The sequence below is a fragment of the Anser anser genome (genome assembly GCF_964211835.1).
Source record: "Anser anser genome assembly, chromosome: 1".
Lineage (NCBI taxonomy): Eukaryota > Metazoa > Chordata > Aves > Anseriformes > Anatidae > Anser > Anser anser.
The window spans coordinates 177480130-177506327 of NC_139720.1; the positions used below are offsets into that span (position 1 = coordinate 177480130).

At 36.3% G+C, this 26198-nt stretch overlaps 1 long non-coding RNA gene across 1 annotated transcript; it reads left to right on the forward strand.

Moving 5' to 3' along the window:
- LOC310880296 lies at positions 1 to 23831 on the forward strand. Its single transcript, XR_014571603.1, has 3 exons — positions 1 to 691; positions 15793 to 15922; positions 20738 to 23831. It is a non-coding gene; the product is annotated as an uncharacterized lncRNA (long non-coding RNA).
- The last annotated feature ends 2367 nt before the right edge of the window (positions 23832 to 26198 follow it).

Sequence of the window (26198 nt, forward strand, 5' to 3'; positions counted from 1 at the left end):
AACCGTGTATTAGAGGAGTAGGAATCCAGGCTTCATGAGTCACTATTTATAATCTGCAGCAGATGTGTATAAAATCAATAGCTAATGGGCAGCAGGGTCTTGCAGTGAATTAGGAGCAGTGTGAAAACGTCAGTTGCTCTTTAGTGTGCCTCTACCAGCTGAGATCAGATGAAATTTCAACAGTTCTTCCTCTGTTCATCAAAACTAGATTTTATATATACCTGCAGTAGGAAGGAATGTCAGAAAACTAGCTAACTCTGTGTTTAAATCCCTGTTTATTCAACCAACAAAACCATACCTGTAAGCAAGCATGGAATATCTATATAGAGAAGGAGGAGATCTCAAGATCAAGCACAGAGCCATGTGAATTCTTCGTCTTCTAGCATGAGAATGGAAAAATGATCAGTGTAAATTCTTGGCTGTTTTGCTGCAAGTTTGTCATTATGGTAACGAATGATGCAAGGACACTGTTAGACTTTGCTGTATTTCTTAATGCTTACTATTTATTGTAGTCCCCAGAGGCCCTAATAGGAATGATGAGCTGATGCAACACAGCTGGGAGGCTGATGGGGGCTGCAGTAGGAGGAAATGCCACTTCTGGTCTTACTAAGGAACCCAAGGATTGCTTATTATCTTCTAACTTCCGTAGAGGCTGCATCTGCTGAGAAGGAGAGTACAGCTGTCACGCTTGGTGGGTTCAAGGGCTTTGTGCTGGTGATGCTGGAACTCAGAACTTTGGTCTGTCCATGGCAGGGGAGTCCTTTCCTTGCATGGTACATAACAAATACACCCTCATTATTGAAGTGGAATTCAAAAAAAGATGAGGACTGTAATATGTAGACTGCTGTGAAAACAAAAAGGTATATTTTCTTGTCTAAGCATTTCACTTGTCATTCAGAAGCAGGTCACCTATGTGTAAATGTCACCCTTGTAACATTTCCAAGGTCAGAGAGACTTAGGACAATCTGCTCTGTAAAGGCTGATTGCACAAGTTTAAGCTGCTTGAGGTCTGCTTCAACTTATTTTCCCAAATTTTCTAGAACTCTGGGGGGAGAGGATGTTGTGTACTAAAATTGATTCATTCTACTTCCCTTACTTTTCTCATTACCGTTTCTGGATGGCTACCAAACTATTCCTTTGCTGTTTGGCAAATATTAAAAGTATTTCATACTGCTCACCAATTATTTTTCTGAAATAATTGATGTACAGATGATATAGGCTAGAGAAACAACTATGGATCAAATGTTTGGCTGTGGTCACTGAAGTTTAGAAAATGGTCTAGCTCCCAGTTTTAGTTAATTGAGACCTCTTTTCTAAGCTCTTGCTCTGTGCTGTGATGTAAGTGTTAGAAGTTAATCCTTTAAGTCCAGCTATTCACCTACTCTCTCTTTATGTCAAGGAGCCAGAAGGCATCTTCAAAGATTTATCTCATTCTGTGATAGACATTTAAGATGTTGCAGATAAACTGCTCTCAGGAGGTTCCTTTTTCGTCTCATAGATCTAGGCACAGTAGGTTACTATGTCTGATGTTAAAAGGTGCAGATTAGCTGAAATGAATTGCACTCTGTAAAGAAGAAAAAAAAAGTAGAAATGTAATTTACGTGTTTTGCCCAATAAGGGACTACAAATAAAATGCTGGGATTTAAACAAAAGAGTTGTCTAGATGCTGACATCCACAAGCAGATGGTTTGCATTTTAATGAAAATAAAAAAAGTACCCAGAAATACTGGTGTGTAGTCTGTGCGTGTCTTGTGTCAGCATATAAAAGTAATGAGTCAGTAACTAGAAATGATGTATCTGATAAAATGGTCAATTTAGTATATGAAATGGAGTAACAGAAATCCTGTTACATGTAAAAATTCCTATTTATAGAATTATACACTGCTAAAATGGTGGAATAAATATTATGAGGATGTTGGTTACACATCTGTGGTTGTTACAGTTGTAAACTTAAAAAAAAAAAACAACAACAAACAAACCACAATCAAATATCTGGTAGTAGGTGATTTTGATTAGGATTATCTTTCACACAGCTACATGGAATTTACACTTCTACTTAAAATTTACTAATATCATGATCACATTCCTATATGCTGTGTGAATTTCGAACTGATCATGCAAACCCAGAAAATTCTCCTTGAAATCTGCATTCCACCTGGTAAAGTTGTCTGAACAGACTTAATGAAGAGAAGTGTTCAATTTTAGAGATATGCAATAAAATTGGCTACTTCAACTATGTTATACCTGAAAAATGCACTTTAACGCTTTTATCTGATTACCATGAACGATTCAATAAAAAACACCTTAAATGCATAGAAACTGGAGATCATATAGCCTAACCCAGCTGTCATGCAATTTATAAATACAGAAGCAACTACCCACATCTGTTCTACTATTTTCTTTTTTTTCGATTTAAGAGAGAAATTGACCTTACAATCTTCAACGTGACTTCAGGTCATTGTTATTAGTGATGAGAAAATCCTGTGTTCTTCTTTTGACTGAGTCTGGCAAACCTCCCAGATATTTTACAATCACAGTATAGAAGCCCTGAAATGTTGCACAATATTTTATTTTTTCAGGCTTAGACACTTGTAGTAGTCTGCACAGCTGGCAAATAGAAAATCTTTTTGCAGGGAATCTGTGTTCTTTTTTCAGTTAAAATGATTTCCCCTTTGAAGCCCTGTAGTTCTAAAATAACTAGGCTGAAATAAATAAGCTACAAGCTTTTTCTTTTAGGCAAAGAGATTAGTAATTTTCATTTACAGAGTATGGGTAAGGTAACAGTATCATTATTTTGGGGGCTTTGGGAAGAACAAATACTTGTGTGGAAAACTAGAGCTGGATTGAGCCTTATTCTCAAGAAACCGTGGTTCCACAAACACAGTTATATAGAACTTTCTCCTCTCCATGTATAAGGAAAGAGAAAATACAGTGTTTTTCTGCAAAATTTCTATTAACTACAATATTATTCATTAACTGCAATATTATTCATGTTTTTGTTTTTAAGTCTAAGGGTAAATAGTAATAATAATAATAATGAGTTTGAGTATCCCAATGAAACAATTTTATCACAATATAGCATCATCCAAGGGACCTCCACAGGAACTTGTTTGACTTCTTATTTTCTATCTGCAACAATTTGGGACACATACAATAAGTCTTCATATTTAATGTAATAACTAGCAGCCTTTGAGAACTGCAATAAAAAAAATGGTGTATGTGTTTGTATTCAGATGGTATGGGAAGATAGTTATCCTGAGGGATACATTCTTATCTTCACCTTTTGAAGCTGTTCAGTTTTGCATGGTGTTATGACTAAGAGCAAGTTTGGTCTAAAAATCACATCCACCGCCTTCCAGGTAATCATCCGAAATGATGACCATCAGCCTCTGACACATACTTTCTGTAAATTCTTTGCTGACGGACCATGCACGTGCTCCTGGCAGCACTTCCTAGTCAAATACACAGAACTTCGGTTTGAATTCTGTTCCAGCTCTTATTGGTTCTTCCTCCTCCAGTAGCTGTTTAATATAGCAAACATGTAATTTTGGATCTGGGACTAGAATCAATGTCTACATTTTCAGGGAAGTATCATAAATATTAGGTAAGAGAGTCATGCTTAGAAAAATTTTCTCATGTAAAATGACTGCTAAAATAAGGGTGACAAACTTTGTAGGATAAAAGGTGCTCTTTTACTGTGCATTGAAATGGATTGTTGCTCAGTAGGCAATTTTGGTAATTTTGAGAAGAAATATTAAAATAAGTATTGAGTCACTGATAAAGATCAGAAAATTAACAATAGACGGGCAGAAAAGGATGCAGTTTTTTGTTTGTTGTTTTTTGTTTTGTTTTGTTTTTAAGCAACTCCATTTAAACATATTGTTTTGCGAAAACCTTGCCAATTTCTTTAGATAGCAACTTAAGCTACCTCAGGTGTCTCAGAATTCCTGTATAGGAGTTCCAGTATAGTCCCTATAGAAAGACAGAAGAGGAATAAGACATACTGCACTTATTAAGGAAACCACATTCATTTTCCATAGGCAGTTATTATGGGTCTCATTTTATACAGTCTCCTCAGAGAAAGCCTGGGTAAACAGATAAGGTTTGTAGTGTAGTGTTAAGAACAGCAATCCCAGTGCTGTTAAACTGTAGGGGTGGCAAGATGAAGGTCTATTTGTAGAAAAATATCTGCAAAGAAGCAACACAGCTAGTCATCTGCCATTATAAAATGGGATTACCTCCCATCTAAAATATGTAGATAATGTAAGGAGGCAGAAAAGTTCATAGAGTCATGCAGGAACTTTATCATATGCACTTAGTGGAGGGCTGGGGAAGGAATATCTATTACCCAGTTATTTGACAACAATGTTTTATTATAAGTGTAGTAGTAATATACTATTACAGTGCAGTCAATATGCTGGAGGGAAGGGATGCCATCCAGAGGGACCTGGACAGGTTTGAGAGGTGAGCCCGTGTGAACATCATGAAGTTCAACAAGGCCAAGTGCAAGGTCCTGCACCTGGGCCGGGGTAATCCCAAGCACAAATACAGGCTGGATGGAGAATGCGTTGAGAGCAACCCTGATGAGAAGGACTTGAGGGTGTTGGATGACAAGAAACTTGACATAGAGCCAGCAATATGCGCTTGCAGCCCAGAAAACCAACTGTATCCTCAGGTGTATCAAAAGAAACATGGCCAGCTGGTCAAGGGAGGTGATTCTCCCCCTCTGCTCTGCTCTCAGGAAGCACCACTTGGAGTACTGTGTTCAGCTCTGGGGCCATCATCACGCGAAGGACATGGACCTACTGGAGCTAGTCCAGAGGAGGGCCATGAAGATGATCAAAGGGCTGAAGCACCTCTCCTATGAAAAGAGGCTGAGAGAGCTGGGGTTGTTCATCCTGGAGAAGAGAAGGCTTTGGGGAGACCTTATAGTTGCATTCCAGTACCTAAAGGGGTCCTACAGGAAAGCAGGAGAGGGACTCTTTGTCAGGGAGTGTAGTGATAGGACAAGGAGTAATGATTTTAAACTAAAGGAGGGTAGATTTAGATTAGATATTAGGAAGAAATTATTTGCTCAGGGAGTGGTAGGGCACTGGAAGAGGTTGCCCCAAGACGTTGTAGATTTCCCCATGCCTGGAAGTGTTCATGACCAGCTTGGATGGGGCCTTTGAGCAACCTGGTCTGGTGGGAGGTGGCACGGCAGGGGGGTTGGAATTAGATGATTCCTTTAAGGTCCCTTCCAATCCAAACCATTCCGTGATTCTATGATTACAGACTGCCCCTTAAAACTCCAGAATAAGGGTTTATTTTCAAAACGATTAGGTCACTGAATACGCACTACACAATACCTTGATTACTTTTTCCACCATTAATTGTTATTAAATAAATTCTGGTAATAATAGGCAGAGATAAGTTCTGACTAAAGCCTACAAAATACAGGAAATTCAATGTTCAGACTTTTCATTCCAGTGTTTACCTTGGACCTTCGTATCTTGATATTGCAGGGACCAGGGAGCAATGAACAAACATTTTTTACCTTACAAAATATACAAAAAAATACCAAAATAATACAAAAAATACCAAAATAATACCAAATACAAAAAAATACCAAAAAGCTTACAAAATATGTAAGCTTTAAGTCCTATATTACAACATTGCCATTATCAGTATCAGGCCACAAGCTTCACAGTGAGTTTGCAAGACCTCAGGACTGAGTCTTGTCATGTCTGCTCTGCTTGAACTTGTCTTTTCCAGTCTGCAGCTTTATGTCACATGGTTTAGCTGTCACAGCAATTTCTCTAATTGACTAGATATCTACAGCTAATTTGTTTTATTTTTATTGTCTGTGTATGGTCAAGCCATAGTTTTATACGGATAGTAGAATCAGGCAGTTTTCTGTGCAGTATGCAATATTTATGGTTCTAAGGTAGTGATGTAACAGAGAAATGCAGTCCTGGTATGACATGAGAGGCCTTGAAATGTAGGAACAATGAGTGTGGCATAGAGATAGTGAGGGGATGATAAGTAATGGGACACCAGAATGGGGACTGGAGACCCCACAACTCACCTATGGTCTATTAAATGAACACAGACCTGGGCAATCTGGTTTTAGGGATAGAAATAATAAGAAATAAATAGTATGTACACATATGCGAAGAGTAGCATATACAGTAAATTTGGAGTTGCAGATCAGCAACTATAGAACAAAGGTGTAAAAGCAAGTTAGCAAACAAAAAGGACCCAAAATGAATCCCAGAGTGAAGAAGAAACTATCAACACAAACATATTCCTTCCAATGAAGAACTCCAGGTGCTGACAACTCACCTTAACAATGCCCCCCCTTCCTTCTCCCTCCCAAGAAATAAAACACTGACCCCCAAAAGCAGAGCAAGGGTGATCATAACACCATAAAAAAAAGGCAGAAAGAAAGTGCATGTATAAAATTTTTAACTGCATTATTATTTCTTTTTCTATTACAATTATGTCTGGATTATGGTTAGAATGTTAAGATTTCAGTTACACTAACATAAATTATTGCTTTTATATATATGTAAGATGTGCCTACTTTTTGCCAATAAAGATTCTGAGTGTATGTTGTGGTTTAACCCGGCTGGCAGCTAAACACCACACAGCCATTCGCTCACCCTCCCCCCTCCCTCTCTGGGATGGGGGAGAGAAATGGGAAAGTGAAGCCTGTGAGTTGAGATAAAGACAGTTTATTAAGACAGGAAAATAATAACAACAATAATAATAATAATGATAATAATAGTACTACTACTAATAATGTGTACGAAACAAGTGATGCACCGTGCAATTGCTCACCACCTGCTGACCGATGCCCAGCCTACCCCCGAGCAGCCGGCCCCCCCACCCCATCTAGCCACCCCTATATATTGTTCAGCATGACATCAGATGGTATAGAATACCCCTTTGGCCAGTTTGGGTCAGCTGTCCTGGGTCTGTCCCCTCCCAGCTCTTGCTGCGCCCCTAGCCTGCTCGCTGGCAGGACAGAGCGAGAAGCTGAAAAGTCCTTGGCTTGGTGTAAGGACTGCTTTGCAACAATTAAAACATCAGCATGTTATCAGCACTCTTCTCATCCTAATCCAAAAACATAGCACCCTACCAGCTACCAGGAGGAAAATTAACTCTGACCTAACGGAAACCAGGACAGTGTAGCAGATACTGACTGTAATGAAATAGAAGTAGAGAAATTAACAAATTCTAAGATTCAGAATTGGAGTTGTTCCACATAGTCTTCATTGCCCTAATAGTGTTTTGTTTTTAATGCTCACGTTCAAAGGTAATGGCTCTAAATAGCCTTAGTTGCTTACTGGTGCTTGTTGTTGTTGTTTTCTTTTATCATTCTTGCACCAGAAAGCAATGGAAAAAAAAAAAATAAGGGGAAAGTGTCATAGTATCACTTAACAGTATGTTTCACAGAGTCGTAGTTTCAAGGATTTCAGTTGTCTAGCCAGCGAAAAGCTGGTTGCTTGGGCAACACACTGGATTAGAGATTCAGAATTCTTGATTTTGCAACAAATCTTCCATGTAATCTAGGAATAGTCTTAAATCCACTGTCCATCTGTTAACTTTATTTCATCCTACCTTTGCCCCTAGCATTTTTTGTTTGTTTGTTTGTTTTTCTTCAGCTTTCAAGCTGTTTGGCATGGTAATTTTATTTATTTATTTATATTTAATGTGTTTGCATCACTTAGAAAGCTCTGGCCTTGTTTAACTTTAGTAAGTATACAGAAGAAGAGTATGGTTGATTATTAAGAGGTGTTCCACCGATACTGCTCAACACCCTATTGAGCAACCTCACTCAGACATTTTATTAGTGACAAAAGTTTTTAAAAGTCAATATTTGAAGGCAACATGTCTATTTTTCTGACATTTCCATTGACAAGACTCTGTTTGGCCTTAAATTCAGGATACACAATTGTTAATTCATTAACAGTGATGTCAGTGAAATGTGATACCAGTTAGAACATAAACATTTAATACTGAGGTATACCAAGCAATAGGTTCTACTCTTAAAAAAAGAACAAAAAGAAAAAAAAGAAAAAAAAAGGAAAAATAGTGCTTTTGATTTTATGAAAACCTTCCAGAACAATCAAAATAAAATAAAAAGAATCAATATTTTAATAATGCAGGTAGCTCAATAGGATTTTTACAGCAATTGAGACATAATTAATGCCCACTCTTTATTACCAAAAAGGAAAGCAAATATAATATATTCATAGGAACTAGAATGAAGGATACATCATTAAGTGAATGAGACACTTTGATTATCCATGGGTCATTAGTTCAATATGCTCTAATGGCTCCTAAAGAGCTGTTGCACAGTCTGAGAGTACTTACTGACTTAGCTTATAATGCATCCATACAGAAGAAAAAATATCAATATCAGAAAATCATCTTGGTAGGCCTATAGCTGATTTGTAATATTTCTGTCCACTTTGCAATTATTATGTGCATGAAATACCTATGTTTTATTCATCGCACCAACTCTTGGTGATATGACACATTCATTGTCTGAAATTGTTACTCCTTTTCACATTTTCTGAAATCTATATCACATAAAATCCAAGTTGTCAACTTGCTGAAATCATATTGGCTGTTCTCTGCATCTTAGGTGAATTTTAGATGGTCATGTGCAGGAAAACAGAAAATTTCTGTTTACTAACTTAGTGTCCTTTAGAACCCCTTTATGCTTTTCAATGTCTTACAGATTTACAGTTTTGGTGAGAGATTGCTACTACTGCAGTGCATGCCAATTTAATTCTGTAATCTTGTGTATTCTTCACATGAATGTGCAACATTTTATAAATCTGGAGCTACATTCTACTTTTATTAACTTTTCCTTTTTAATCCATTCTGACCTTTCTTCACTTTTATTGTTATTGCTCTATGGTACATACAGGCTTACTAAAAAATATTTGATTGACTTCCTTTCCTTTTTATGTCCTTTCATGTGCTAAAAATTACCAAATAGTGTGTCTCATGCAAACACATACTTGAGTGGGGGAGGTACACATAGCCACGTACCCTCAGGATATTATAAAGATAGCATTAGCATTTTTCCTAAGTAGACAGAAGGCAGCAATTACACACTAATATAAAAATCTTTTCATGGGATCATATGATAATTGAGTTTGGAAGGAACCTCAGGGAATCATTTTCTCCAGCTTCCTGCTCAAAGAAGGGTCAGCTCTGAAATCAGACCAGGTTACTCAAGACTTTGCCTAGTAGGGTTTTAAAGTTCTCAAGAGATAGAAACACAACCTTTCTGGACAACTTATTTCTTCATTTGGCTGTCCTCATCATGAAAAAGCTTTTCCTTACATCTGGTCTGAAAACTCCTCTTGTTTCAACTTATGCCCATTCTCTTTTTTACTCTCACCTTTCACAGCTCTGAAGAGCCTGGTTCTGTCCTCTTCATTAACTTCCTCACAGGTAAGGGAGGGCTGCTGCTAACTCTCCCCACATCTGTCTGTTCTTTAGGCTGAACAAGCTGGGATCCCTAAACCTCCTCTCACACATCTGATACTATTAATTACATTTTTTTTAAAATTCATAAATATGTTCAGTAAATCTTACTTTTGAAATCATTAGATTAACATATAACAGCTTTAGGCTTAGATTCAAGAAATGATTTATGATCTTACCTGCTGTGATAGTTTTATTACTTAATCTTTGCAGTCAGAAGTTGAAACTATACTTTGTTGGATCAATTTTCCTTGCTTGTTCTTGATTTGCACTTAGTTATTTATCTATCCAAATTATGCTTACTTTCATATTATATGCTATTCATGTGGCTTCTTACCTGGAGTATGTCTCTTTTATTCAAACCAAGTATTGCATTGGCTCCTTATAATATGTGTTGTCACAATCAGCAATATATGATTTGCCCTCAGCATAGTACGCACCCAAAGGATATCTATGAATTCCTTATTATGTCTCTCTTCTCAAAGGTCTGTCAGTTTCTTCCTGTCCTTCTTCAGTAATTCATCAGTTCCTTTTTCCTGTCTCAAAGAAACCACCATTTCTATACTCTTTTATTATTACTGTTTCACCAATTCCACTGTCCCTTACCCCAAGGACTGTTTCCCTCAAATCTATTAATCACAGAATTGTTAGTCCTTCTACTTTCTGTCTGCCCAACCATCACATCAAGTTCTATCTGATTTCTCAACCCTAGATCTTCTTATACAACTAGGACAGCTTATCAGAAATCGGCAAGAATAAATGGCCTACATCAAGCCATCTGCTGTGGTTGTCCACCATCATGGTAATGACATTTTAAGAATTATGCTTCAACTCCTTTCTGTTTCCTGCTGCAGAAAGTGAACTTAGTGCCTCCACTTAAGTGTGTTGATCACCCAGTATAATATTAGCCAGCCAAGAAAGAGGGATTGTCTGCAACAGTATTGCAGAATTGTCACCAGTAGGACCCTACCTTTGCTTTCCACATGACTGAATAGGTGGAGGTACTAGACAAAGGAATCAGGGTAGAAACCTGACCAATACAGATAGACAGTCTGAAGATCCTGCATTATTAAGGGAGGGAAAGAGTAGATTTTCTAATTTTTCCTGGTTTTCTTTTTTTTTTTTTTTTTTTTTCTTCAAAGGATTAAGATTTTTGTGTTTGGGCAATGTATTTTGTATGTCTGAGCTGAACAATCTTCGAAGACACCTTATAGTATCAGCATCACATCCTCCTCCTTTGCCATTACAGCTGCCTTCCTTTTTTTTTTTCTTGCCTGTCTAAACAGTCCAAAATCTAAAGCTTCTCTTTCAGCTTTCACTTGTTTTTAACTTCTCTGTTCTGGCACAGAAAAGGAAATTGTCCACATTTATAGAGCTGCTTTTATTTTTCTAGATATCAACTGAACTGATGCAGTAGTCAGTTGCCTTCCTACTACTAGACACCTGTGTGCTTTCAGGTAGCTGTAACATTTTTCTCTTCCCCAGGCAAAGATATAACAGGTGTCTTATGTGGAATCAAATTCAGTGTATTTCTCATTTACCTAGCTTCCTGACAGGATTTCTCTACACAGAAAGAATAACCAGGTCTATGAATTCATTTCATACCATCTTCTACAGGTATTCAGGAGCAACAGAGAAGGAACATGGGGTGGCAAGAATCCCTGTTATCCCAAACTGGAATACATACATTGCACTAGTAAAAATCCAGTGTTATTAAAATGCTTCTCAGACCAGCATGGACATAGGGTTTACATCAGGGCATAGTAGTGAGGCACTACCCATAACAAAGAATACAAGTTTAATTCACAGATTTTTTTTTCTCTAGTACATTTTTCTTTTCATTTCAAACCGCTAAATTAAAAGTGCATGCTTTTGTCGCTCTGACCTGTGTTTTTGTCCAGGCTTAGTATGGTACAATTGATACTAGCCCAGTGTGAACTGCTGTTGGGTCTACTAAAGAGACACAGCATAGTGTGATGATGTTTGTTTCTGCTGAGATTTAATGGCTATTTGACTTGGCAGCTGCCTTCTGAGACATGGTTCTCACAGGGGATCTCTTCATTTCAACAGCCACAGTAGAGGTTTCCTCTCTGGTACCGAGTGTCAAACATCTGCTCTCCTCTTATCTTTCCCTTCCAGTTTTCCCTGTCCTTGGCATAGCTAGCCACAGGCCAGGACTCCCTTTTTTTTTCCCCTCAGAATTGTGACAGCAGCTCCTTCTTGCTCAGGACCACTATAGTCTGTAGCTATTTCAGGCAATGTGGGGAGCTGCCCTTTCCGTCTTTGCCATTTGTGATTGCCCTCCACAACCATCCTTTGAGTGCCTGGAATTATCCTGAAAGTACCAGAAGCACATCAGCTGGTGAAAGGAAGAGTCAGCTCCAGCATCTTTGCAGTACTTAATCTTTCCACTGACATGCTCCTGTGGCTGCATTTCTACTCTGGTTCACTTCTCTATTTCATAACGTACTTTATTGCCTTGCTCCAAATCTTCCTTCCTGCCCTACACAATTTATTCAGATGGAACCTGGGACAATTAATTGTGTGTTTAGGTTTTCATTTTTGCAAGTTCAACCTGGAATTTAATGTAAAGAGATGGACAACTTAAAGTATTTTATTTTCTTTAAGATCCTGTCATGCAGGGTCAAATTAAAATTTTGCTTTAGTTGGTCTTTACCTTTGTTGATACTTCTATCTCAACTTCTCTATTTTTGAAAAGGATTTTCATTTAATAAACCTTATCCTCTAATAGCAAGACTCAAATAGGAAATGTGTCTATGTATCTTATGAGGAGAAAAATGGATTCATTTTCATGTGCAGATTTTAGCTTGAGGTTTCTTCAGGAATGATTACAGTTGCTTTCATAGGCCATCCTTCATTGTCTTTTTGCACCATAAATTCATTTTTAAAAAAAAAACAAAAAAACAAAAAAAACTGTGAGGAAATAAAATACTGCATTTTCTAGTCATTTATGAGCTTATTTGGAGACTTGTACAAATATACAAGACTCCATTACCTCCCATTACCAGAATGAACTCTACCCTCTGCTAGGTAGGTTTAGGTCTAGAATTTGGATGGCTGGCAGTGTTCCAACAGACCAATATCTCTGAAGGCTCTCATCTTTGAAGGCTCAGACTTGTAAGCTTTCATTAAGGTGTAATGAACAGACTTTCAGATCTTAAACACTTGGAGTTTTTACTAGAAAATAACTGTATTTGGAGATAAAAAAAATCTGAGTAGGAGGTTTGAGGTACTGATATGTTACTCTGCATGGAAAATCCAGTCATACATTTAGGCATATAAACATTGGATGGAGTGGTGAAAAGCTGAGCAGATGGGGAAATAGGACATATGTGCCTAAGTGGGCTGTGCAGAAGGTGTTTCAGAACTGTGTTATGGGTCAAGAGTTGATTTGAGAATACTGGGGCATCATGCTGGTTTATTGTTTCTTAATGTCAAATTATAGGCTTGATTGATGGATGCAGCAAATATTCTAGTGTTTAACATCTATTTTGCTGACATTTTAGTGTGCAGATTCAGGTAACTTTCCTCAGATCTAGCACGTTGTCTAAACTTTCAATAAGAGATGTCACTAACCTTCCAGAAGAGTTCCAGAAAGGAACCTAAATATTCTCATGGATTCCAATTCAGCTGAATCATTACGAGATACAAATTAACATTTGTGTACAATTTGTAGGAAATAATACAGCCCACACTCTCTTTCTTTTTTTTTTTTTTTTTTTTTTTTTTAATTCTCTTTCTCCCATGTGAAGAAAAAGATGCCAGGTACCTAATGACTGCTTACTTTTGCTTTCTGCTTTTCAAGGGAAAGAGCTGATTGCAAAATACTTAGTCCCATTCAGATGTTTCAAGTAGAGAAATGAAAGCTTAGGAAAATATTATAGTAGAGATTCCTTTGCTAAGTAACCAGACCTGGGGTAGAAATAATACTCAAGTAATTACTGCTGTCTTTCTACAACAGAATTTATATTCAATATTTTATATGTTAAATTGAAATATTTTTCCTAGACCATCTGAAAACAGAGATATTTCTAGATATCATCATGTGCTGGAGAAATATTTAAATGAAATCACAAAGACTAGCCACTTTGATTACAGAAGGGAAACATTTCTCAAGTATTTTGGCTTGTGGAAAGTTAGACTTTGCAGATGCAGATTGATATTAGAATAAATGTCTATTTTTTATTAATGATGAGTAAAAGGATACACTCTGTGGTTGAACTCAATCACAGAATTTCAATGCACATTTCAAACTCAATCTTTCAATCATCTTTTCTATTCTGAAGGCAGCATAACAAAAAGGTGTATTCACTAACACAGTAAAGTTGCTGGAAATACTTTACAGCGTCTTGCACTGTGCTTATCCAGAGACAAGGACTACCTTTGTATTTAACTGGAGTGCTATATAGCATCCTTAGAGGCCAGTGCCTTGAAGTTTTCCCTTTTATCTGCGCAGGAAGACACAGGAATGGTAGTTACAACAAAGTCAGTGGGAACATCTGCCAAGATCTGCTGGAGAAAGAATCTCAACAAAGAGTCAGACAATAGGGAAAAGCCCCTCTCTACTTTTACTGGCCAGATTGCATGTAAAATTCACATAGAGAGACACAGTTTATAAATAACGCAATGGCTGCACATTTACCACAGAAGTTGGTTTGTCTATTGATGTTGGCTCTGTAGCAGTCTCATCCTGACTGTATGCCAAATAGCTCCTGGCAGATGCTCAGCTCAGTGAGCCTACATTCCTTAGCAGCTACAGTTTAGCAAATACTTGTAAGAGACAGAGACAGACTGTAAAGCTTCTGGTTCAGAAAGGATTTTGCTTCAGAGGTAGGAAATGATTATGTAAAGAAAAGAAATGAACAGCTACAGGTTTGAACAAGCAATGGTGGGTTTGTGCAGACCATGCTGATCTTTGGCATAAGGGATGACGAATAAGTCACAAACAGTGATACTAATGCAAGAATACAATCCCAAACTGGATGTTGAAGACCGTCTTTCGCAAGGAGGTGCAAGTTCTACAAAAATATGCAGGTACTCCGAAATCTTAAGTAAAGTGTAGGAATATTTCTTTCCAAAAGTGATATTTACAGAGTCATATAAGATGGAGCCTTGTTTCCGGTTGTTATCTGTGTAACACACAAGTTATAAGAAACTGTTAGTGTATGGCATGTGACCTTTTTATACCCAGTCCAGGATTTTATTTCATTTTTTAAAGTTACCAGTTCATGCTTGTCAGTGATGTCCAGGATCTCAGCTAGTGTTTCAGCCAGTTTTTTTCTAGGGTAGACCACTTGACAGACTTAGTCCAGAAGATCATGTTGAGTATTTCATTTGAGAAAACGAAAATATCAAGTCAAGCCACTCAGAAAAGATTTGTGGTCCTCATAAGGACCCTGTATGAGGAACCCCAGAAGGCTTAGAAGGAAAGATGTGAGGATGCGACAGAGAAGAAATAATAATAAGAAACACTGATCACAGGGAAACAGTGATAACTGATATCTGGCAACTAAGGGTTAATGCAGAAAATAGCAAGAACACATAAGGAACACAGAACTCAGCCCAAAGTGCAGTTATTGTTTGTTGTATGAATTTAACTTTTGTGGAGTGTTGAAACAAAATACCTAGTGTCCTAAATATGCTGTCCAATGCATATAAGAATAGATTGATCCTCCAAATCAAACAGAGTGACCAGTTTTTTTGCTTCACCTTACTCTGGCAGACAGTGGAAAAAATCCCTGTAATAATCTGGTGCTAGCATCCAAGGGCAAAATTGTAACATCCTGTCAATTTTCCATGTGCAGGAACGTGCCGCTCACATGCTGTGGAAGACATTGGTGTTACAGATTTCTAAAATCTGCGTGAACCTAATGAAAAGAAGAAATAGTGATGGGACATCATTAGACAAGAACTGAGGCAGTAAAAGCTAACAATTTTCCCAGTTTGGGCACTTTCTTAGTATAAATACTTGCAAACATAATTTAAACTGGAAATTCCTTCTTGTGCTTCCCCCCCCCCCCCTTTTTTTTTTTAGTCTGTTCCTATTATTCAAGTCTCTTATGATTACAGCTTTCAGAATAACATTATATTCACACCTTTCTTGTTGTGTTTCTATTAATTGATCCAATTGACCCATTCAAGATATATTTTTGCAGCTTTTCACACTCAGACATTAGCCTTCAAGAAAACCTAAGTTACGTCTGTCCTGACAGATTTTTTTTTTCCCCGTATACTTAACTTTTGTTATTTCTTCTTTTACATGGTTTTAAAATCTCTGTCCAGGTGTAATTGCTCTTGTGAAATGTGGAAGACCTGCCCCTTGCACCTCACACCCACCATGTTTTCTACTGCTGTCAAACTGTGAAAAGAGTGCAGAGTTGTGAAGTGCTATTTGTCTGACTGTGGCCATCCTGTAAGTATAGTGATAAGAGGTATGACCTGTCATAGTTTAGTTACAATGGTAGCACAAAACCTAAATGATGATAATTTAGATGTCAACAATATCAAGACCAAAACATAACAGAAGGAAGAGAAATGATACTAATTATACTTCAAGATTATAGAAGCAGATTGAAAAGCAGTTTGAGAGTCTAATGGTTTGTCCTTAAGACAGGATAAACTAGATTTAAAAGATTCATGGTAGCTATTTCTCTAACTTGTTTTCAGAAACTTCCACTGATAGAAATTCCATAGTATTCCATGGTAATCTGTTGCAGTGCTTAAACACCTTTACAGATCAAAAGTTTTTCGTCATGCCTAAACTAAATCTCCCTTTCTACAATTTAGGAGCAATGCTTCCTGTCCTTGCCATAGGGACAAGGAAAACAACCTTTTTAAGTAATATTTCCAACATTTTGTGATTGAATATTTTTTATATCTCAAATTTCTCGAGATTCTTCTTTTCGTATATTAGCTCAGTCCTGATGAGGTAACCAAATGGGATCTTTTGATCAAATTAGAATGGAATTCATCACAGACTGGTTAACCCTGAATTGTCTAAACTTGTCTGTCAGGTCTGTGAAACACACAGTTGAAATGCTGTGTTTAGACATATTCAGAGTCTTGTGATCCCATAAGAGCCACCAGAAATGTAAGTCTTGATTTAGCTGCCCACCCATGCCTATAGTTGTCTGTGGTACCTAATGTGTCTGAAAGATCCAGATTGGACTGACATATATGACAAAACACCAGTGAGAAAACTGCTTTCCTGAAATAGCATCTGGAGGTCACTGAATGAAGTCTAACTTAGCCTGGAGAGCTTTTCAGTTGACAATGTGTTTATGTTTACTTTCAGGTGAGTTAAATAGCCCTCTGGGCTACATTGGCAGTATTTATTTTAAGATTCAATTCAGTTACCCACACACAGAGGTTCTAATGGTCTTTTGAGATGCCCTGTTAAACCTGAGACATGCAGATGTGACTGCAAGTTAAGACACAAGGCCAACATGTGACATGATTTTCTGGAGGGCAGGCACAATACCATAGGGTAAATCAGTGCTAGATGCCGGTGGTGTGCAACTAAACCTTAGATCTGCAATGACTGTAATTATCACTTGGACATTGACGTTTAGTTGCCTGCTTTCTGCAGCTAAGTCATTTTTGGAGTTGGATTTAGTTGCCCCCACACAGGCATCTACTGCCTTTCAATATGTTGTACAGTGTGTGTTGGCCTCCAGCCACTATGAAGGAAGAATACTGTCATTTCAAAGCTCCTATATCATTTCAGGCAGTCTCTTCTTACGTCTTGGATACTGTAAAGAGCTTCAACTAGAGTGCTTAGATCTCTGTGTGAACATCCAGTGAATAAGCACAATACCCAGTCTTTTGTTAACTTTGAGATGGTCTTAATCACCTAAAGAAGAAAACCGCTGGACATTTTAGATTTCCATGAGAAATTTATGCAAGTCTTCTAGCAGCAAGACCTTTTCTAATTTTTTTCAGTCTGTCCTCATAGCTTACATTTTTAAGACTACTATTTATTCTTGTTGCTGTTTCCTGGTTTCATATGATACATCATCATCTTTTTCTCTTTTTCTGGAGAGAAGGTAAAGGAGGAGAAGTGATAGCTGGATAGCTTGGAGACAGTACTTCAATATTTTTCAGCAGCACTGCTGTCTAACTCGTTGATCTCACAGTTGTAGTTATGGTTATTTATATCTATTTAAAAGTAATATTTTGCTCTTGTCCCATTTTGAATTGCGTTCTGTTTACTTTATGCTATTTTCTCCATTTGTAAATCATTTTGAATTCTAACCCTATGCATCAATATACTCGCATCTGCTCTGAGTTTGGTGTCATCTGTAAACTTAATGAACATTGCCTCTCTTCCACTGTCCAGATAATTAATGAAAATGTTAAATAGTGCCAGGTTCAGACCAGATGTCTGTGGACCACCACTTGACACAGCTTTTTATTTTGACACTGCATCATGATATCTACATTTTCAGCATAGATCTTCATCTAATTGAATATTCAACTCAAAATATTTTGATCTAGATGAATTTTCACTCATTTTGTGGTGAGAACATGATGTGTCACAATATCACATACATTACTTACATTGCAGTATATGACAACAAATCTTTTTCTCCCTTACTACAGATCGAAGTTTCTTTGGAATGACATAAGTTGTTTTTGACAGATCTGTGTTGATTGTTACTTAGCCTCTTGCTATCTTCTGTATGCTTACCAACAGACAGTCTATCCTAGTCATTTTCTGAGTTTGAATGTATGATGATAGTCCTGTAATACCCTGCCTATTCCTTTTTATAGGTAAGCTTTGTGGTTTTACACTTTTAGTCATGTGGAACTTTATCCGTCCTGCACAAATCTTGGATGAAACCCCACTAACATTTTTATTGCTTCACCGGATTGAGGTCTAAGTACCTCAGGGTAAATTTCACCAGGTTTAGATGACTAATTTACAGTCTAGTAGGATATTACCTTAATTTCTCAAATATTTGAACTTGCTGTGAGGCTTTTTTAGATAAAGTTTTGAGACTTTTTTTTTTTTTTTTAAGACTCCTTTTCCCCAGTCTAAATATTGTCATTGAACAAACAATAAGAAAAGATGGAATCTAAAATAAGCCTGAAAGAAAAATATTTTATTGTCATATTCCTAAACTCTTAAAGACAGCAGTTTATAAACTTGATTAATAGTATTATTAATGTTGGTTAATGGTTGAAAAATATTTGGTTTTAAACATAAAACAAAGCCCCTTTTATATTACAAATGAAGTGTCAGAGGAAATATCTAACATCTTAAAAATATTATCTATAACAGTTTTCTAAAATAACAAGCTTGTAAATAATAAGAAACATTGTATACACAACACTAAAGCATTGTTATGGCTGGGCCTGGCTTACTTTAGTTTTCTATGGAACATAGAGAATGAAAGCAGAAGGAGAAACTCGGACAGGAATGCCAAGCTCTAATAAGATAGTTTTATCAGAACTAAGCTGTCTGGTGCCATACCAGACTCTCCTAAAAATGAAATACAAATAAACAAACAACTGCAGATAACACTGCATCATCTAAACAGACTGGAGAACAAACTGTTGTATGGCCTGGACAGTCTGTTATACAGACTCGAGACAGATCATAAACAAAAACAAGCTTCTGCAATTTCAAAGGAAAAGCTGAGCCATGATAATATATGCTTCAGAATTTCCATATGCAGAAAACAAGAAATAGCTTATTAACTCTTGCTGCATAAATAGCTCAGGAAGCATCTTGATTAAAAGGAATTCTTGCTGCTAAACTTGGATATTAGTATGGAAAAAAGAAATTCAAATGAACTTTGAATTACATATAAATTCTAGATAACCTGAAAATGCTACCTTTCTGAGTGAACCTTGGGACACTGGTACCACATAAATTATTTCTTTCTCACAGAAGGAATTCAGTTTCAATTCAGAAGCAAATTATGGGATTTGCAAGTTATACTGTCAGAAACAAACTGGTGAAGCCAGACCAAAACTTCTGGGTAACCACCAAAAGACAGTCTGTGTGCACATTATCCAAAGGTGTTGGGATGGACTGCAATAGCTCATTTTCCCTTCTGATTGCTGTAATTCTATACAAGTCCCACTTGCTATAATGTTTAAGAATTTAAGTAGATAAAATAGTTGGTGTGTCTCAAGTTTTTCATCCCTAGGGGGAAGAGAGAAGAATTAGATATGCAATACTCTCCTGAATGAAATCTGAAATTTTATTTAGATTGTAAGATCAGCTACTATGAACTTTCAAAAGAATTGAAAATTTCATCCAATCAAAGGTTTCAGTGGATAAGTAACAAAGAATTTCTCTTCCTGTAGCCTAAGTTTCCTTAGAAATCTTTCTACTGTTTGCCTGTTTTTTTTTTTTTTAGTTTAACAAGATGAAGGTCTAAACAAAAATGAGAAAATTTTCTGACTGTTTCTCTGTTTATTTCTTTATAATATCTGAGCCATAATATTTGTGGGGGGAAAATAGTGCATTAGAAGTTTTATAATGAGATTCTTAGATCCCATGCTTTTCATTAATTTGTGACAAAACGATGAGAAGGAGATGGAAACCAAAGTTGGGAGAGAGGGAACTAAATGGGAGGTAAAGCTCAACTGATGGAAGTATCTTCTGTAAAAATATGTATTTGGACACATTTTTCTTTTGATTTTTTTTTTGTGTGTGTAGAAGTATAAAAGTGTTAAATATTTCACGATTTTGCAAAACAGAATTATTCTTTAGCTTGCCTTAGTACTGAGATCATAAAATTCATATAACTAATTTAACATAGTTCTTGTCCTAACTCTTAATGTATGCCAAGAATAAAGTTTTTTGGATAATGAATCATTTGTTGTAGTCCACAAGACACAGCCTTTCACAGAGAAAGAAGCCTAAAATAACTGTGATTTATAGGATACAATGATGATTATTTTTTTATAATTTTGCTAGAATAACATAAAAATCGATTGTGAATCAAGATGATAATTACATGTTATCTGTGCTTACACCATCAGAGAATTTCACTATTATAATTAGAAGGAGTTTAATTTTAAGCACATGCTTAGGTGCTAGGATTTTCTTTTGTTTGTTTATTATTTATTATTTTCCTATGACATTTTTTTGTCCACATATGGAATAAATGAAAAAAAAGTTTAACTGCTTAGCATCAATATGTAAGAAGGTAGCTTTTAATGTAACTGGCATTTAAGTAATTCAGTAATTGTTTATATACCTATCTTACAGACAGTTTCACTCTGTTGGACTTCTGATTGTTATGTTCTTTGATTGATGAAGCTTTTGGTCGGCATAAATCCGGAGTTACTGATCAATGAAGACAAAATAAGCACAATTTTCTGTTGGGATTCAAGATTACCTGCACTAGAAAAATAAGATAAATGTAGCACTTCATGAATTGGAATTATTAACATTTGATTTACTATTTCTTGATACATTTTAGCCTTATATGGTAAATCCATCAATTAACCTTCGCAGGCAATATAATTGTCTTCATTTAATTTATGTAAGTTGTTATTCGTTTTCAAATTGTGTGATGATAAATATACTGGTTTGTTGTTTATCTAACCAACTTGAAATTAATGATTTTGTAAAATGTATGCTACGGTTAAAATATTAACTTCCTTTGTTTAGATTGTGTGTTTTATATTTTATTCAGTTTAATGTTCACATACCTTGCAACACTTTCACACTACCAAGGTTTATGTGCTTATACTTGACTGCTGATAAAGTGTGGAATTGCAATCTGCTATTGTAACACTCTGAAATGAAAGAGAAATTTGTGCTATACTTTTATCGCTGTTTTAAGTTGCTTCCAGAAAATCTGATTGAAAGTATAGAGAAAGCAGCCATGAAGAGGAAAGTACAAGCAATCTTCCATTCTCCATATTATGTCCTGACACATAGTAGATCAGCGTCTTTTTGTGCAACAGACAGTCTGGGATAATGAATATCAATTTCATGCATGTTACACACAGGCAAGTCTTATTGCTCACCTTTTTTCCTACAGTTTTCTTAAAAATCAGACTGGATTATGAAGTCTACTTTAGTTGCCACATTCTTAGTATGAACTAAAAAGACATTTTGCCCAAACCTTTCCTGGCAAGAGTTTAAATTTAGTCATATATTCCTTTGAAAATGTGAACAATTGCTTTTAGGGAAAAGGAATTCAGTTGTACAGGCTGGAAAGCAGCCACTCTGCACTCCTACCAGGTCTCTGACTTGAATGATAAGGCGACCAGGGCTTCCCAGCCTGCCACAGAGACACTTACCAAGCAATTTAGATGCAGCATTACTTTCTGAGTTACACATTAAAAGTAGATAGATTTTTATTTTCTCCATGTATTCTAACTGTAGAGAAATCTGAGAAGCAATTCAGGTGTCTGGTGTCTTTTTAGACGCTCTAAAGTATATAAAACACCCACAGAGGACTAGAAGGTGTGATACATGACCTAACTGTGATTCCTGTCTTTTAGAGAGGCATCAGGAGTCCAGAATAAGTATTTTAGGACATAACATCAAGCTAGCATAGCATCAAGCACCTTTTTGTAGACTCCTCTATCTCATCCATTTAGAATTTTAGATTGTTTTCACTCTTATGTCAAAGTCTTTCTCTCATAAAAAGCAAATTTATATTTTGACAGATTTGTGAGTTTTTGCATTCCCTGTGTCTGGCTACATCAATTTGTGATGTTATATTTAGCTGGTGTAGAGATGATCATAATGTTACATTTGGTCACACTGTGATCCTACTGCGATCAGAAGTCACACAAAATATAGGTGGAGTTACCTTAATGCCTGGGCAGCAACTACCTATTTTCATGTAAATTTATCTACTGCCAAATAATTTGTGTGTGTATATGGAAGAAGCAGAACTGTCCCCCAAGGAGAAAATAGAAAATGTTTTGTAGGTATGAGTCTTATTTCAGTAGTAGAACAGATCCTCCCACAGAAACATTTCCATCCCAGGGTGCCCAGTATATGGCATGTAAGCCTGAGTTGAAGCTGGTTGGGGCTAAGCTTTCTCCCCATGGTTTTAAATAGATCCATATTTATGGGGCTACTAAGAAAAAGTGTTATACTTTGCACATATATTCTGTTCCTCACATTTCTCTTTTCAAAGGAAAAGTCCTAGTTTGGCTCACTGTTTTCCACACATTTTGTATAGGTGACACAGAATATTTACAAGCGTAGTAACTACTGACTTTGCAAAGCAATGCCTTTTGTACAGTCACCAAAACGACTGTTCCACTTTCACTTTCTTTACAGACAATTAAATTACCTCTAGAGACTTAATTTAAGCTTTTCTCCACTGATAATTTTACCCATTCCTTTGTAAACCCATTGCCACTGAAGTGCAATATAATAAATGTATGTTTCTTTACAAATGCTTAGATGCAACATGTGGTTGAAATTCTATTTTTAATAGCAACAATTATCTGACAACATCATCTTCTGAGCAGAGAAGGCCCTTTAAGTGAGTATCCCAGAGGAGTGGGACTCCGAAGAGCTAATCTCTGTTCACATTTCTACCATTGGCCTGTCAGGTTATTTTGCAAATCATTTCACCACCGTGTGCTTTGTCTTCTCTCCTTGTAAAAGGAGGGAGATGCACGTTTTGTCAAAAGCTTTGATAAAGCGCTAGCTTTTGTTATTCTACAGTGCAGTAGCATATCAAGACCAGTGTTAAATGCATCAGAGAATGGTACCAAGCATTTTCTGAATGATTATATGTGTACGGTCTGTGATACTGGATTTTACAAAAATGTAAAAAATAGGTAGCACTCTTTTTCTCTTCTACCCTAAAGGTGGTAAAAACAGCTTATTTCACAGCAGTGAGAGAAAAAAGCAATTTGTTGTTGGCAGTGGCGGTTTTCCCTAGGAGAAAACAAACAAACAAACAAAAAATCTAATAACAAGGATAGTTATAAATTTGACAACTTGAAAGAGTACCTCAATTGAAAGGACAAATTAACTAGATTTCTGGAATCTAACTTACCACATAATTTAATCAAAGAAAAATTGTGTATAAATCCCACTTTCAGTATCAGTTTAGTTTCTAAATATTTGTACACATTATCAACATGGCATTTTTTATGCTAGTATTGCTGTCACTATATAAGAAATCCCGGGGAACCAAGGTTTTACAGTTTGTGTAAGGTACAAAATGTGCATAGGCAGGAAATCTTTCTTGTTATATGTGGCTTCTCCATAGCTACTTTGCATTTTACTGTTTTTCTACAGATTTTATGTAAAAGACTAAATTTAAGAAATAAAAGTCAAACAAACTGAAATTAAAACAATTCCTCTTTTAACAATTTTAAACAAGTGCATTTTTTTCAAGGAAAAATAATCTACACTGTCATTTTCACTAATGTGTTTAACAACCTTACCTATAACTAAATTTAGATGTCTCTACTCAGACTGATTATTCTAGATCACAGTCACTGTGCAAAGGAGTGATTGTAATACTGCCTTCACCTACTGTTTTAGCAGAAACTTCCTCCATAGAACATGTAACCAGCTGCATTAAATTATAGTTCATACAGGATACAAATAATTCGTTCCTGGCTGCAGCATGTTATCAGAGTATACCCTACAACAAGAGATCTGATTAGCCTTATCGTTATCTTAGCTACCATAGTTACAAATGTTATTACTGGGTATAAAATTATCCATCTTTTTTTTAAGACATAGTTGAAATATATTCTCTCATGATTTTCTGCAGTTCTGACTCTATTTGCTGAGAGTATTTGGTATAAAGGCATCTTTTATAGTTTGCTGGATATTTATCTTTGTTATTTTATGATTTTATGCTTTTTTAATATAATGTGGGACAGAACAGATGACAGTAACTATTTTATTTTATTATTTTTTTTTATCCTATGTACTATATTGTATCAATTATCTTATTCAGTTCCCTTTCAACATTTCTCTTTTACTGACTAAATAATTCAATCTTTTTTACTACATGTAAATTCTGCCTTACATATCTTTCTGGCTCTAGCTGGCCCTATTCCACGTCCAAATGTGTCTGAATGCCTTTATGTGGAAGCCAGTTCAACATAAAAAAGCATAATGATTTCTGAGTGGCTGTTCCAGGCCATTCGGTCAGTGGTGTGTGAACTCAAGTATCTCTAAGTAAACCAGAAACTGTTAGGTCATAATAGCTGTGCAACAACAACAACAACAACAACAACAAACAACAACAACAACAACAATAATAATAATAATAATAATAACAACACTCTAATTATATATCTACTCCTTTCAGTAAAGCTACTTGGGACTTTTATAATTTTGCATTTATTTTTTTTTTCCTGTAATGTATCTGACAAAGTTGTCAACATCTGGTGGCTCTGCAAATAACAAATTTAAAAGAGACATGAAGACTCCTAAAGCCTCCTTTATTTGCTGCTTTTTGGAGAGGAGGGTAATTCAGATCATCTTGTAGGTTATCAGCAGTACATCTTAAATCAAAATCCAGAGAAAGCCTCCAAAAAAAAATAATCTGTTGTTTTGGGGTAGATTAAATCAATTTTATCCTGTGTCTGTTGCTGTCTGAATTGTGCAGGTTCCTCTAGGCTTTATTAGCCTATACATAACTAGAACCCTGCCTCTTCACACACCGAGGCCTGGAAAGTTGCCATCTTTCTGATGAGAAACCAGCCCCAGAAGTAAGGCCTGGAGTCTGTCCCACCTACAGATGTAGGCATGCACTGTAGACATGTGCAAGGAAGCTTGTGATATAGTTTCTTAAAAGTAAACTGAATAAATTATTAAACATTCTTAGGATTTATTTAAGCTGATCTATTAAGCTGATCTAGATATCTACCTTAGAATGACATGAATTAGGCTTCAAAAGTTCCTATTTCTTCCAACAGGCTGTATAAAAGGGAGCTTTTGAATGTTAATTCAGATGTAGATGCCTGCCTTTGACTAAATGAATCCTATGTGTTAGAGACAGTGTGGCTCACTAGAATTCTTTGCCATGCACGCTAGCAGTGTGCATCTCAGGTAGCATAAGGAGACTATGTCCAGTCAAATTAACTCTAGCCTATGTGATCTTCTGATCGAGGGATCCAATTTGAAAGAACTCCCAAACATGCCTACAATCCACCAAAATATTTGGGCTTCCCACAGAAATCTAGCATAAGTCATTTCTTTAAAAGCAAGGATAACAACTGTGGTGGTTGCTCCCACCTCTCATCTAATGGATTATGTTTTCTTCAGCCAGAATGGCTGTCAAACTGCATCTTCCAGCCACTTGGAAGGTCTCTGCAGTACCAAAATACAGGTTTTAATAGAAGGTGCTGGAAGCAGAACTAAGTAAAAGTGGTGAAATAGTGTTATTGTGCAAAATGCAAAGACATCTTAAAAGATTCATTTTTGCTAGATAGGAAAAGTAAAAAATAATAATAATAATAACAATAATCATGAGAAATCAAACCCTTAAAAATGTCTCCTACAGAAAGAAGTCTGGGCTTTGTTCTCAACTACCGAGAAAATTAAGGTATTTTACATGTATTTATTTTTAAATGTAATAAAGCAACTTCAACCTCCAGAAAACAAGAGTGCCATTTTCTAAACAGGCCCTCAGAGTAAGCCACCAGGTTACTCTTATGCTCCTTCACTGCGTGGCATATAGGTACCTAACTTTGGAAGAGACTTCTGGGCTTTAAATTCTGAA